The sequence below is a fragment of the Tachypleus tridentatus genome, chromosome 13, assembly GCF_004210375.1.
Source record: "Tachypleus tridentatus isolate NWPU-2018 chromosome 13, ASM421037v1, whole genome shotgun sequence".
Taxonomy (NCBI): Eukaryota; Metazoa; Arthropoda; class Merostomata; order Xiphosura; family Limulidae; genus Tachypleus; species Tachypleus tridentatus.
In genome coordinates, this window is record NC_134837.1 from 171,137,368 (window position 1) to 171,154,486 (window position 17,119).

The 17,119-nt window shown below is 33.9% G+C and overlaps 1 long non-coding RNA gene across 2 annotated transcripts in view; it reads left to right on the plus strand.

Moving 5' to 3' along the window:
• LOC143239855 (uncharacterized) overlaps positions 1 to 16,346 on the plus strand; it is a 55,767-nt gene extending 39,421 nt beyond the window's left edge. Inside the window, exons 2-3 of one of the 2 annotated variants that reach the window (XR_013021408.1) lie at positions 9,913 to 10,102; positions 15,958 to 16,346. This is a non-coding gene — a long non-coding RNA (uncharacterized LOC143239855). The remainder of the gene's footprint in view (positions 1 to 9,912; positions 10,103 to 15,957) is intronic. The other variant, XR_013021409.1, reaches the window with a different exon arrangement.
• The last annotated feature ends 773 nt before the right edge of the window (positions 16,347 to 17,119 follow it).

Consider the following 17,119-nt stretch of genomic DNA (forward strand, 5'->3'; position numbering starts at 1 on the left):
TAGAGAAAAATATATGTGTAAAAACGGCTGATATGGATAGAGAAAGCACTATGTAGAAGAGCGAACAACGTTTCTACCTTCATCGGTCGAAACCTGACGATGACCGAAGAAGGTTGAAACGTTGTTCGCTCTTCTACATAGTGCTTTCTCTACACATACCAGCCGTTTTTACACATATAAAGCTAACATTAATGCTATTCTATACGAAGAACATTCTGGTCAATTCGTCAGACGCAGCACCTGTAACTTTCTGTGCGTCCAGAATGTTCAAATATGCAATGGAAAATTGTCGTTCTCTTACTCTTAGGCTTATGAGATGCAGGCAAGGAAAAGTGATTTGCTTTGGACATATCAGCTTTAAGACGAATCTTTTAGAAATAGAGTGTGTGTTTTTCTTATAGTAAAGCCATACCTGGTTATCTGCTGTGTCCATCGAGAGGAATCAAACCTATGATTTTAGTTTTGCAAATTCAAAGACTTTTCGCTGTCCCAACGGGGGACTTTACAATAGAAAATGTGAGCAGGACTACTATTAAGATTCACGGTCATCATATAAAGCATTACGTTAATACAACAGCAACTGTAACGACGTGGTGAGGCTCTAAAACCGTTTTATTATAATTTCTTCAATCTTCATGGCCTTAGAAAAATATTTCTACTGTAACAGTATGTAAAATTCACTGTATGATGACTTTTCGGACATCATTACTTGAAGCAGCGAAAGCACTCAAACATTTTGGTATTGTTCCCCACGTGGTGAAGATAAAACTACAAGTCATATGTAAATAGACTGGCATGGCCAGGTGGTTAGGGCGCTCTACTCGTAATCTAAGGGTTGAGGATTCGAATCCCCGTCACACTAAATATGCTCGCCCTTTCAGCTGTAAGGGTTTTATAATGTGACGATCAACCCCACTATTCGTTGATAAAAGAGTAACCAAAGAGTTGGCGGTGGGTGATAATGAGTGGCTGCCTTCCCTCTAGTCTTATATTGTTAAATTAGGGACGGCTAGCGCAGATAGCGCTCGCGTAGTTTAACGCTTCGCGAAATTCAAAACAAAGAAACATACGTAACTATTTACAAAGATACACAGAGGCCATAATTGCTGTAATGAGAACACATCAAGAGCTAAAAAATCAGGCATAAAAAGAACCTGAAACACTCATCTATTTTTTATATTCTCTTGTATATTAAACCCATAAAGCGTAGCTTAAAGTTTGTAATATTATTTTTTCCTCAGCAGCTGTTAACTGGATATATACATAATTAGCACACATATATACTGACCTGCATCGAGTGCAACGTATCATAACATACCAAAAACTGCTTTCATTAAAGTGTAAAAAACATGCTGCAAAAAATTGTCTAAAATGTGTGTAAGAAGGTACAGGGTGGCTTTCAACTAATATTTCTCTAAACCAAGCAAAGCCGAACTAAATTAAAACATTCATTGAGAACCAGCGATGTTATTGTTAAGCGGTAAACTATGCAATGAGCTATCTGCGTTATATCCACCAAGGAAAATGGAGTCCTGAATTTTAGCTTTGTAAGTCTTTAAACATATCGTTGATCTTTCTGGAACCAGTAACACCTGTAATACCTTTACCGTTTTCAATATATATGTTTATTACCCCAAATATAAATTATTTATACTAACATCAATCTATTGTTCCGCTGTTTATAACTGTCAGTCTATAAAATAGTAATTATAAGAAAATTCATAATAGAACTAAATATAATGTAGCAGTGAATTAGATTTAATTAAAAGAAAATTACTGTAAAATAATACGTACGTAAACAAAAGCAGTTCGGTAATGATAAATCACTAGATAATTATGTGAAACTTGGGTATTATGGTAAACTTAGAAAAATACATTCATTAAAGGTGGAAAATATTGTAATAATAACTACAGTATAAATCAATTAGAGGACTGGGATAATTATTACGATGCAGTACTTTCCCCAGACCAGTCAGTATACACTGTTAGAATGACAAATATAGAAGACCGAGATTTCACGTGCTAGTTGTAGCTTGAAGGGACGAACTTATAAAGTATTTGTTTACAGGTAATTCTATCCTAGCGGGGGGTTTGCGTGCTTATGGTGCTAAAAATCGGGTTCCGATAGCTGGAGTGACTAGAGCACACATAGCCAGTAACAACAATACAAAACACTTGTTTTATGTGTACTAACCATACAATTATAACTTCTGTAAACACCTAACTGTATTAAAAATTTTGCTGAATTATTAAACGCATACATCTAACCTATATAAAAACTATTATGTGTAAGACTACGTCGCTCTTGATTTCTCGAAATAGGAGGGGTCACAAAAGACTAAGTGCATTTATTCAAATATAAGAGTTGGATTACTCTCTGCTCATTACGATTTTACTGACAAGGGAGGTACGATGAAACCTTATAAGTGTAGTGAATGTTGGTATAATGACGCTAAAGTAAAGACATAGTGTGGGATCACCTAGAATAGATCCAAGTAAATAACATTTATCATGAATGTAAAAGTATTAATTCAATTTTAAACTTAAATCGTTTCTGAATTAAGATATTTTCTGTTATATCACCAACGTTTTTAATAAAAAGAAAACAAGTCTATTTAATATAACGGAGACTAACGTAAGAAATTGACAAATATGTTTTCTAGTTTTGTTGTCTATACATTTCCTTTTATACTTTCAGAACACAAACTAACAACAACATTAGGTCTTATTTTTCTGCTAAGCAACATGACGTAAAAGTCAATATTGGAGCGTAATGTTACCAAAACGCATTGGCTTTTCTACATATCAGAAGTTGTTAATCTGACTGATTTTTACCTAGTGTAATTTTATGAATACGCTATGAATTCATTTCATGATTTACCTTCATTTTGATTGGCCCACAAACTAATTTACCGACGTTTGACTGCCTCGACTGCACTTTTCTGCCTCTTTGTTTGTTAAGTTTGATTTCCTAAAATGTATTTATTTTTAGTGAGGAGGGTTAAGTACTTTCTAGTCATTTCTGACTGGCTATACATTTGTATGTATATATGTATATATATATCGTTCTATGTTTTGTCTCCCGCTAGTACAGCGGTATGTCTCCGGATTTACAACGCTAAAATCAGGGGTTCGATTCCCCTCGGTGGGCTGAGCAAATAGCCCGATGTGGCTTTGCTATAAGAAAAACACACACATACAAACACACGTTCAATGTTTTATTACTTGTTTAAACCAACAAGCCCCTCGATTCACTGAACGGATGCTTCATGTGTTTTCATAAGTGTATTTTAAAACACACTTGAGCTTGTACCTCGAAAGAAGCGAATAAATCTGTAGACAGAATTACAAATACTGTGTCATGAATTTTTGCTTTTTAACAAATGTCTTATTCATCATTTCCTTTCTATTTTAACATTTTTAATGAAAAGGGATACTGTGTGTATGTTTCTTATTGCAAAGCCACATCGGACTATTTGCTGTGTCCACCGAGGGGAATCGATCCCCTAGCTTTAGCGTTGCGAATTCGAAGACATACCTCTGTCAACAGCGGGGGACGAAAACAGAGACTACTCGTGACATTTGGAGACCATTTACAACAATATTATTATACTGTCTCCTCTCGTTGCGTTGATTACCTTTTATAAGTTTGATAGTAGATTTTCTAGAAATTTGAGTCAACAATACTGGTATTTTACACATACACATAGCACATTGTTGATTATTACACTCGAGAATCTTCAACAAATCTAGAGAACAGGCGAGACTTTCGCAATTTTCATTTAACAATATAAATTACATGCACTTCTAAACGTATATTAAACTGAAACAAACAGATATTAAAATAAACATACATTAGTGAATCTGTTACAATTCTATGTTAGCTTGACTGTATTGCTTACAAATTTGGCAGTCATTTTATAAGAAATCGAGTTCTCAGTGGTATGTAATATCTTAAGAGACCGTGTATAGGTGTTTGGATTAATTACAAGATCAAAAAGAGCTACCCGACTGCCTTTGTGATATACGTGTATGATCATAGTTGGGTCTGGTGTAGCTTAATGGTTAGCGTGCTCGACATGTGAAACATGTTTCGTGACTAGTTAACGCAAAAACACGCATCGCACTTTGAGACCATGAATGTGCTATAAAAGTGACAGTCAAATCCCATCATTCGATCAAACAAAAGTAGTCAAAGAGTTGATGACGGATTTTGTTAACTAGCTTTCTTCATTTTAGTCTATCAACTAAAAATTAGGGACGAATAACGTTGTAGGCAGATAGCTCTCATGTATCTTTGCATAAGAATTCTGAATTAACAATTTACTACAGTTCCATTTCCGGTCAAATATAAAAATAAGCTTGTTGAGAATATAAAAGCACGTCTTGAGCTAGCATGAGAGAAACTACGTCAAACTTCAAATAATAACACGCTTTTAACTGTTTTCTCCTTTCAAAACAGTTACTTCACAAAATGTTCTCATTTCTAGCTTTAGCGTGTAGTCAGAGTAGGCCTGGCATAATCAGGTGGTTAGGACGTTCGACTCGCAATCCGACAGTAGCTGGTTCGAATCCCCTTCACAATAACATGCTCACCCTTTCAGCCGTGGGAGCGTTACAAGTGAATGTCAATTCCACTATTTGTTAGTAAAAGAATAGCCCAAGAATTGATGGTGGGTGGTGATGACTAGCTGCCTTCCCTCTAGTCTTACACTGCTAAATTAGGGACGGCTAGCGCAGATAGGCCTCGTGTAGCTTTGAACGAAATTCACAACAAACATGCTAATCAAAGTAACGTGTATATCCACAAAGGAATACCAAAAACTCATACAATCCATATTTGTATGTTCGCATCTTAAAACCTCGGCTTATCTTTTTATTTCATTTTCTCTATCTCTGCTATTTTATTTTCGAACTTTCTCTCTCTCTTTTTCTCTTGTTTTTGCCCCACGTTTCTCTGACATTCCTTTGTTGGTTTTCTGTTAGTCATTGCCCTTCCTTTTTACAAGTTTCTTAAAGTTTTCTCCTTTTTTGTCTTCATTTAACTATGATTTATTGCATACATATTGGAGCTGTGTTTTCTCAGTTTAGTCCTGTGAGTTTTATATACGTGCTGTAAAATATACAGAGAAGAAAAAAGGTTAGAGGGTTTGTTTGTTTGTTTGTTTGTTTGTTTTTTGGAATTTCGCACAAAGCTACTCGAGGGCTATCTGTGCTAGCCGTCCCTAATTTAGCAGTGTAAGACTAGAGGGAAGGCAGCTAGTCATCACCACCCACCGCCAACTCTTGGGCTACTCTTTTACCAACGAATAGTGGGATTGACCGTCACATTATACACCCCCACGGCTGGGAGGGCGAGCATGTTTAGCGCGACGGGGGCGCGAACCCGCGACCCTCGGATTACGAGTCGCCCGCCTTACGCGCTAGGCCATGCCGGGCCCAGGTTAGAGGGCGATCGATGCAAATGCTATTTTTACCATGAAAATCAAACGTTTGATTCAATACACACACGCCAGATTAGCATAAACCAATACATTTTACTCCAAGACTTTCCTGAGTGATGTTCGCTTTCTCAAACTCCTTATCTTGCGAAGCACAAATTCTGTATCATGTAAGAAAACTGTATTTGAAAAAACTTGTGTTCATGAATTTTAATTTACGCTTTTTATATCTACGTACATTAAAATGTGATGGAAAATCCATATGAATAAAATAGGTTCTAACATCCGGTTATATATAGATATAGAATTATATGCATATAAAGCATAATATAAATAGTTCCACACCGAAGTTTCAAACACATAGTTATATAAACTAACACTAGATGACGATGCAAATGATCCAATTATGCATCAGCGCGTCTACGAAATTTCTTCCTAATACGTATAGGAATTTACCGAGACACGTAAGTATCAGAAAATATAATATGTAAATATTTCGAATACACACAGTGTTTGAATCAGCATACAGATTATTTTCCCTTAGATTCGTAAACCAGAGTAGGCGATTTCAGTTTCCCATATTGTAACATGACGTGCGTATAAGGTTGTAGAAATAATGTGCATTTTAAACACTATAATTTACGTGCAGGTATATACTTATAGTGTGTATAGCTGTAGGTTATGGTTTCTATGAAGAACCTGAAATATGAACTATTACGTAGATCGTGTCTGAAGCGTGGTCACTTTTAAACCGTGTAATTTTTATACCAAATTGAACCACAATAAATAAGTATCAGTGAAATTTCAGCAGTAGGAACTGTTTTTGTTTTCCAAAAGTATGCCACGTTCTCCAAACTAAAAATATATTTCAACCAGTCATTCTAAGTAAAATTCACTAAATAAATCCTATTTCCAGTTTCTCTCTCAATGTTGTAGTATCTGTATGAAAATAGAAGGAAATTTTCATTTGAATTTAAAAATTAACTGAATGTCACTGTGTATCACATTTATGATGTTTGCCAACAAGATTGATATACACACTTTTATTTCTTAACACAACTATATTTTAATATACAAACAACAACACAATGTGTCATAACGGTTCTTACAAATAATTATTACAAGTAATTATTTATCTACAAAAATTTTACAAACTCACAGACAGTACTAAGTTTATAATTTGGTCTGGAACTGGGTATTTTATCGAAGGTCCAGGTGTATAACGAACGAATTAATTCCATGATGTTACACAGATACACTTCACTTGACGGGAATGCTAGTTAGCTCTTTTCTTCACACCTAATGTCCTTGTAAAAATTTTGTTTATTTGTTTGGAATTAAACACAAAGCTACACAATGAGTTGTGTGTGCTTTGCCCACCAATGGTATCGAAATCCGGTTTCTAGCGGTGTGAATCTAAAGACATAGCGCTCAGTCACTAGGGGGTCCTCGTAGAAATACTAACGTCTGAAGTTAATTCACTGAAATTTGTAATGTTCGAAATATATAAATGTATACTATGTAAATTTAGCGACCAAACAATATACGTTTTCTGTCTCTCGTTGTCATGCAACAGTAGCTATTATACTCATTAAGCGAGATTCTCGAAAGTTCAACAGTATTCCAAGATACGCTAGTGCTTTCGTAAAACACACATTGTTGATTCTTACACTCGAAAATCTTCTACAAATTTAGAAAATAGGCGGGATTTGTGCAATACGCATTTAATAATATATGTTACATGCATTAAACTGAAACAAACGTAGATATTAAAATAAATGTATAACAGTAAATCCGTTACAATATACAACTGGTAAAGGTAATCTTTCTTATGAGAAATAGTTTTAAATATCTGAAGAGCACAGTGTTTATTATTAGTCACAGTCTCCTATCCCACTAATAGAAACGGTTTCTTCTATGAAACGTACGGTTTTAATCTTAATCAACAAAATAGGCTGTTTTTATAATAATTTGCTTACAGTTTCACCCTTTTTAATTAGTTGTTTATTTTATTTAAAGCACTCACCGTTTTAATTTGTTTTCACAATTTAACTATAATTTGTTATCCAGATATTTCTAAAGATTATTTTCAATATCACACTGTCTGAGTGCATTTGCTTTCGTCAGATATCTTCTCAGTAAAGGTCATCAGTCAAGTCTGTTGAACCTCCTGTTTTTGTTGCGACAGCAGTGCGCAGCCGAGGTACTGTCATGTTCTTACTGAGATATCGTAAAGTGCAAGTAAAGAAATATTTATTCAAAATAACTAACACTCTCATTATGATGAAATGTCACTAACTCACTCTCTGTTGGCATATGGAGTCGTATATCTTAATAACTGGAGTTTTAATCTCCAGAAATGGCACAACTGCTAATAAGCACGTAGCTCATGAACGATTCACTGTACCCTCTCCAAGTGAATCCCTCTGAAGACTGGGTTTTCTGTATTACCAAAGTATGTTATTAAAACTATTCACAAGGAGATTTTATAACCACAATAAAGATTTTAATTTCCATAAATCAGAACTAAAATTCGTCGTTTTCAAATCCGATAAAGTAATTGTTAATATAAGGAAAATGTGTCACACTTGTAGAGATAGTTTTAAAAAGATGTTTGTGTGAAATGTTTTGTATATATGCAATACTTTTCAATGATGTAAATATTGTCTCTCAGAAATCAATCAGGGTCCCATGTAACAAAGTCTTAGCTAGAATTATCCGATAACTCGTTATGGCCAGGTGGTTAAAGCACTTGACTCGTAATTTGAGGGTCGCTGGTTCGAATCCGAGTCACACCAAACATACTTGCCCTTTCAACCGTGGGGCGTTATAATGTGACATTCAATCTCACTATTCGTTGGTAAAAGAGTAGCCCAAGAGTAGGCGGTGGGTGATGATGACTAACTGTCTTCCCTCTAGTCTTACACTGCTAAACTAGGGACGGTTAGCACAGATAACCCTCGTGTAGCTTTGCACGAAATTGAAAACAAACCAAACTAAAACCAAGAATTATCCGCTAGAGCACCTTCTCACGCGCTAAGTAACTGAGAGTTACTTCAAGTAGATAATGCAGTTGATATGTATACAAATAATAATAATGACTGCTAAATTTACGAAGAAGTTTTTGAAATATATACATGATACCGAAAATGGCATCGTGAGTTACTGTGTATTTCATCGGGAAAAGATATATGTAGAACTGCCTATAAAGTCTAGAATTACTGACACCGTAAAATAAAACTTCCAAAATATGCTGTTTAACGAAAGGTAATTTATGGTTATATCCCGCTGTATTTCCACAGTGTACATGTACTTAAGTGTGTTGGTGCTTGGTTTGATCTGAAACAAATAAATCGATTTTATATATATATTATATAATTTTTGTGTTCGTTTGATTTTTTTCTCTAATAGCGCACATTAAAGCCTAGTTGAAAGCACATATGGAAAGTTGTATTCTTCATACACCACCAGGCTGTCATCAGCAATTACTGGTAATCTAACAATTCCTTCTTTTCTGTTGCAATAAATAAAGACCGGGAGAGTTTTAATAATGGGCGTCATTTCTGGAAATGACATTTTTTTGTACGCCCAACGGGAAACTCTGACTAAAAAGGTACATTTAATGAATAATCATAACAGTTAAGCCGAATATCACATCGTAAATGACGTTCATAATTACATACTGCACAACTCTATCAGGGTTTTGTCTAATCAATGTAAAGAAACCGATATAGCCAGAGGGGATCGCTTTTTCACAGCTGCTGCTATATATATTACATATTCATATAAATACAAGACACATAAAAGAATCAGTGAATTGATGTATAATATACATACATATATGCATCTATAATTCATTTCAAAAAATTGGTTCAAGTTACATGGATTTACTTAAGAAACGTCTCCATCAAAGACATACATTATTCAGATATGTACCTATTGATATAGAAGTGTATATCGTGTTAATTACCTCACGACTCATATAGTAGAAGGTGCAATGGACTGTTTTTTGTTATGTTAATATTTCATCATTTTTGAAAAATCAATATTTGGCGTTTTTGTAGCATAGACAAAGTTTTTCTTGATTGTCTTTCTATTTTGCACAAATACAACACTGAACGTTATATTTGTTTTCTACTAGCTGTTATAAAGGAACTTTAAACATAACAAAAATACTTAACTATGAGTACACGTCATGTATCATCTAAAATATTGGATCGGTAGATACATTTTCATTCAGTAACATCTAAAAACAATGGAAAAAGTATTTTTTTCTGAATAATTATTTTCTATAAAGGGTGGGCATGGTTGTGTATTTCTCATCCAATTAGTTATAGTTTGCGTTACTAAATTATCTAATTCTAGAATATTCCCATAATCTACAACCTAAACTATGTAATTTTACATCCTACTTCACTGTATTGTGTAGTTCTACAGCAAGTCCTACATTCTAATTCACTGTGTTATGTAGATCTTCAGCAAGTTCTAGTGGATCACACCAACAATATCCCACCAAACGCTGAACAATTCTTTCCTAGGGTGGAGGTCCATTTCGAGCTGTGCCTTAGCCAGTTTACCTACACTGGACCATTGTCTGTGGCGCTTAACATTTTTATAATATATCAATTTTTCATCTCCAGTCCCTTACCTCTCCAAAAAAGGTGAGTTATGTTCACGAGAGTGCAGAGGTTGGCTCTAAGGTTGGCTTCTGTTAAATTATTTTCTTAGAATACATTTTCTAAGTTTTGACACTCTACAGCAAGTTCTACATTCTACTTCACGTGTTATGTAGCTCTACAACAAGTTTTATATTCTACTTCACTATGTTATGTAGCTCTACAACAAGTTCTACATTCTACTTCACGTGTTATGTAGCTCTACAACAAGTTCTACATTCTACTTCACGTGTTATGTAGCTCTACAACAAGTTTTATATTCTACTTCACTATGTTATGTAGCTCTACAACAAGTTCTACATTCTACTTCACGTGTTATGTAGCTCTACAACAAGTTCTACATTCTACTTCACGTGTTATGTAGCTCTACAGCAAGTTTTATATTCTACTTCATTGTGTTACGTAGCTTTACAGCAAGTTCATTCTGAAAATCCTGTTCCTTTCTACACCATTTAGTAATGGAATATTTTATACTTTCTACTATACTAGTATATACTATACTATAATATATTATACTATAATATATTAAGCTCCATAATATTCAGAAGATTTACAGCCATTCTATACTCCAGTGATAAACAAACACCTATATTCAACTCCTAATAGCTTTCTTGGTCCTCCAAGCTATTTTACTTAATATAGTGAAACAGTTATAGTGAACACAGAAGACTTAGATTCACACACAATCATTTTGTCCCTTTTACACTTAGATATAGTGTGATACCTATCCCTTTTTCCTTCTATTCTCTTACTTTTCTGATTTAACATCAAGGTAAAATAACAAATTTCCCACGTAAGCTGATGGTAACCAAAGTTGTATATACAAAGGTAATTTTCCTTCGCTAAAATCCAACATAAAATGCTGGTAGGATTTTCTGCATCCAAGACGTTTCTGTGCTGTTGCTAAGAGATAACATATTACCATATTTCACCATGTTTAATAATGATTAAAAGAAGACAGTAACACGGCCTGAAACTGTTAACTTCCAACCATTTATTATCCATACATTAAACCTAAACTCAAGTATAGCAACACTCCCACGAAAGAACGAGTTCCTTCCAACTCATTTATCCTTTAAAACTTACTAAATAACGCTACTGCGAGAGGAAAACTGCTCGCTGCTGAGTGAATGTATGTATATAAAGTTATGATATATAATGGACGCTGAGTCCCGAGATGCGCTTCTTTCACGGGTTAAATCGCTCAAACAGAAAATTGTGTAATGTATTCTCTAATCTACTCAGAGAAAGAATGCCAAAAGTTAAGGATTCCATAGAATTTCACGTACACATATTACTGGTGAATGTAGAGATGCGTACTTTATTTTATATCTCAACAAATGTTTTCTTACATTTATTGAATTAGCGTAATTTCGGGTACTCCACTGGTACAGCGGTAAGTCTACGGATTTACAACGCCAAAATCATGGGTTCGATTCTCCTTAGTGGACTCACCAGATAGGCCAATGTGACTTTATTATTAAAAAACACCCACTTGTGTTTAGGAAATGTGTATTTAACTAAGGGAACAGTTAAAAGAAAAAACAATAACTGTAAAATCATGCCCGACTTCTATTTATACAAATTCTTAAAATTAATATTACGTATAATAACAGATAAATGCTGAATAGTAGTTGTTTTTCCTGTGCCAATTCATGTACAACAATAGAGAAAAACTGCTATCTCCAAACTGTTTATTCAACAATATAAATGAAAATTGAAGTAAACAATAAAAGAAATAAATAACTGTAAAAATAAAAATTAACTCGTGACGTTAAGCTGAAAGAAAGTTTTAATTTCATTTCTGGTGAAAAATAAATATATATATATATGTGTGTGTGTATAATCCCTAAGGAATTCTTAAAAACACAAGAACCAGAATCAACCGAGAACAAAGACAAAAAATATATTATCTCAAGAATGTTGAAAACTCGATGTGGCTATATATAAATATGTGTTTTAAGTTAATATGTATGACGAGTTATATGTACAGTACATCAGTATTTTCTATTTTATAAAAGACTGATTGAAGCGTTAGATAAAATAGAAGATAACATCACCCTTCATTTTTACTAAATCAAACGGATATAAACTGTCTGGGAAAGGAGGCCATCTTCTATATCCTTCTATTAAAATAATTGTACTTTGAAATGTATCAAACCGAGATTAAAGATTGGTCTAAAAAAGAAGACCACAGATATATCTTAATGCAAGATTGGAAATTATCATTCCATTGTATCAAATCTTGTAAGCATAAAGTGATCAAAACAAACTGCAGAGTTACTCGATACAGAAATATTATAATGAGCTTTAGCTTGGCCAAAATGTTCTCGTAAGAAACAGGTTAAGTAGTATCTTACAACATATAGCTCTTTACGTTACGTTAAAGTTAGGGCAAACTTATCTTACATGCTTTAACTAAGTCTTGTTAATAAAACATTTCAGTAATGTTGTGTAATAACAGAATAAAAAAGTTAAAACTTAAGTATAAATAGTCTTTTAACCCAGCGGTTTCCAAACTTTTCCAAGTAATATCACAGCTGAGCAACTAAGCAGTTTCTAGGTTTGATTATAGTTAGGTACAAAACAACACAATGGTTTTTATTCTGTGCCAACCATAAGTGTCAAAACCCGGTTTTTTTGGTGTTATAATTCCGCAAATTTACCGCAGAAACGAGACAATTTTTCGCATCAATTCTCAGTTTGAAAAGGGGTAATTGTTTTAATAAACTTCACTAAAATCTAACTGCACTCGTATATCTCTTTCTTTCTTGTTCAAAAATATTTTTCGTTCGTTATTTTGTTAGTAATTTTAAAATAATATTTTGGTTTTTCACTGAACCATGTATGTAGCCCACCCAATACTTCAATTACGACCCACAGTTTGGGAACAGCTGCTTTATAAACAACACACAGATCGGATTCAGCTATTATTTTTGTTGTAAGTAATGTTGGGATTAAAAAAGCTCTCAATTTGGTAAACACACTGGTAATTTTAGGACTGAAAACACTCAATTTTGTATGCCAACAGATAAGTCCTAAAACTAGAATACCGACATATCGGCACAGCATTCCGAGTTTAAACTGCTTTAGGCCTATCGTACATATACACTTATCTTTGTGAAAATAATAAAAAAATATGTTATCCCTTTCTGTTTTTTATTGGTTTTTTTAAAGATACACATCTTTCACCCGTATTTTGTACTTCATCGGTTTTATCATTGTGTTCTTTTCTCAATTTATAATTTATTTATGCTTTTACTATAATGTATACATACAATCCACAGAAAACTAAGAAGAATTTAATAAAAACTATTTCCTTTCGCAAAAATGTTTCTAGTTAAAACTAAAGGCATCAAGATCAACAAAAATAGTTAGAAATATATTCAAACCAGAACGTTATTCACAAATATTTCTTCAGTATGATTAGTCTACAGGATGATAATTCATAAAATTCAAAAACAAAATAGTCTTCACTTTTAAAAAACCTAAACCATCAAAATTGTCTTTGTTCGTAATTAATGTTGTTTGTTTGTTTTATGCGCTAGCCGTCACTAATTTAGCAGTGTAAGACTAGAGGGAAGGCAGCTAATCATCACCACCCACCGCCAACCCTTTTACCAATGAATAGTGGGATTGATCGAAAAATTATAACGTCCTCACGGCTGAAAGGGCGAGCATGTTTGGTGTCAGAAGGATTCAAACCGCTACCCTCAGGGTCGAATGCCTTACTCACCTGGCCATGCCGGGCTTACAATATTCTGAATAATAATATACAGGATACATCCAAAATAGCAAACAAACAACTAATAATAACAGAAACGGTAAATAATGTCACATGATTGTCACAGTCTTTGTAGAATATGTTGAAGGTGATCAGTTGCTTTACCCTAAAATCTACCCAGGAAGTTTTTTTTTTTTTTTATTATCGTATACATAATATTATTTAAAACTGAAGGCTAATGAGGTGATAAACATAATACTACTTAAGAATATGGGGCTAAGTGAGGTAATAAACATAATATCATTCGAAACTGTGTAACAAGGTGTAGCAAGATATATTACTACTGTGTTTCTCTTGTCTAGAACAAGTTTTCTTTTTAATTTCGCGCAAAGCTACTCAAGAGTTTTCTGCACTAGCTGTCCCTAATTTAGCATTGTAAGACTAGAAGGAAGGCAGCTAGTCATCACCACCCACCGCCAACTCTTGGGCTACTCTTTTACCAACGAATAGTGGAATTGACCGTAACATTATAACGCCTCACACGACTGAAAGGGCGAGCATGTTTGGTACGACGGGAATTCGAACCGACGACCCTCAGATTACGAGTCGAACGCCTTAACCCACCTAGCCATGCTGAGCATCTTGTCTAGAACATATTTAGAGATAACACAGCATTGTAAAAGTTCGCCAAAATCACCTTAAGGAAACTTTCTGCACACCAACAAAAATTATCTTGCGAGATAACGTTATGCGACTAGATAAGTGAGATATTTGTTTGTTTGTTTTTTACGCGAGAGTTATCTTCACTAGCCGTCCCTAGTAAAACTAGAGTGAAGGCAGTTAGTCATTATTACCCACCATCGACTCTTGGCCTACTCTTTTACCAACAAATAGTGGGATTGACCTTTACATTATAGCGCTCCGCCACTGAAAGGACAACCGTGTTTGGTGTGACGGGGATTCAAACCCGCAACCCTCAAATTACAAGTGGAGTGCTCTAACCACCTGGTCATGCTGGACCAGATCAAATAAAACGAAGTGAATTTGTATGCACAAGTTTTTACAATGTTACAGCTCAGAAAAAAAGCCTTATGTAATTATCTGATTGCTAAAAAAAAATTATCATCGCTTTGGATTATAAAAATAGCATGAGGGTCGAGTGGCGTTTAACTTATTCTCAGATGAAAATGTATTTCAAAAGTGGTTCTTACAATTCAAAAAGAATTTTCCAAGATTGGAACAAGATCGATGACAAAAAAGTAGAAACAAAAATTTGTTTTAAATGTCAATGTTATTTCAAGTACCAAAAGAATAATATACTGAAATCAAGTTTCCTATGCAAGATTAAACAGTTGCAGATATGTAATTATAAACGAATGGCAAGACTAATTAAATAAATCTTCACGAGATTTTCTCTTTAGCTGTCCACGTCTTTCTATGGTCTTTTCCACATTCACGTCTTGTGTATCAGATGAGCTCAAAGAGCACCGTCAACGGAATTCACTGATTTAATTTCCATACTGCCTACCTTAATATCTTTTTTCAGATGCAAGATATTCAAGGCTGCTATGTTTGATATTTTCTAATCAGCTGCCTGTCACGGAATATGTTGATGGCCTTCTGAGTAAATTTTCATATAAATATTATTTAGGCGTTGATAATTTCTACGTTAGATCGAATACTTTTGTACAGAAGCTGACCTAGTTCTATTTTTCAAATGAGTGTTCCATTTTTTACAGTTATCATTGTTTATATCATGTTCTATGCATTTTTATATTCCATTGTATTTAATTTTTTAGTTTTTGTTCTCGTTTTTTTTCCAGTCAGCCTTGCATTTTTTCACTACTATTGTTTCATTATATATAGAAGTAATAAAAAACCGATAATAGTATTATGCCAACAAATTATTTTATTTCTAACTTTACTGTTCTGAGAAAGATAAAGTTATTTCTGGTTGCCATTCAAGATACTGATTTTATTTTCTCACTTAAGGGAGAATATTTAAATATTCGATTGTTCGACGAACTTGTCACAATGTTTATATTCACATTAACAGTGAGTAAGTCAAATGTATGTAACATTAATTTATGTCATCGTTGCGTATATATGTTTCTAGATAACTCTAGCTCTCCAGAATGATGGGTCTCTAGCAGAACCAACTCAAGGTGTTTCTAACAATAGATCTACGAATTATGTGGCTAATATTGAATTCAAAACTGGTGTTTCCAACCCTGGATCTACCAAAGATTTGTCTAAAATGCGAATCGTGTCGCAAATAACGGATATACAAATGATTTACCTAACATTGGACCCATAAAATTTCTTTTTATCGAATAATATACTTAACACTGGACCAATTCAATATCTATTTATCGAATGATGTACCTAACACAGGACCCATGATATATCTATCTATCGAATGATGTACCTAACATTGGATCCATAAAATATCCATTAATCGAATGATGTATCTAACATTTGACCCATAAAATATATATCTGTACATTTCTTTTGAGAACTTTTATTTTATTTAGTGTTTCAACACAAAAAAAAAACACTGGACTACACTTCCTATATCTCTTCATCAGCTCTATATTGTTTCAAACAGTTAAGTTTGGATACCTTTGCTCTTTAGAAAGATAGAAGAATATAATTATGGATCGTACAAAGCCTTTTTTACTACTGAACCTTTATCGCCTGCCCGGAAATTCAGTGTCTGTCTTTCACTTTTCTTTATTCTTAGATTTTCCTCGTGCTTGTGGTAAATGTGTACACACGCTTTGAGTAATTAAGGCATCGACATTAGTATCAATTTCATGAAAAGGGAAGGAAGAGTATGTTGAATTTAACTTTAGCACAACGAATGAAACTTTCTTATCTCTTAATATCACAGATAATATACATATACATAAATTACTACGAACACGCTTAAGTATATCTCCATTGTATTAATTAATATGTGTACACCGCAATACACACGTTGGTTTAATAATAATTTCTGTAACATACTTCTCTCTAATAGATGATTCTAACCTAAATATTGTTTTTAAATTATTAATTTCAAAAGCACAAGTTTTGAGAGGGGTTTGCTCCTCTGTTTGTTTACTGATAATGAAACGATCTCATTTGATTCAGCAATGACAGCGAAAGTTCGAGTGTTTACATGCACTTCATATACCACGGGAAATAAGCTAGAGCACTTTATCCTTTCTATCTTAGGTACATAATTAGTGAATTAGTGGTAATGAGATCCAACGCTGCTGTCAGATTGGAGAAAC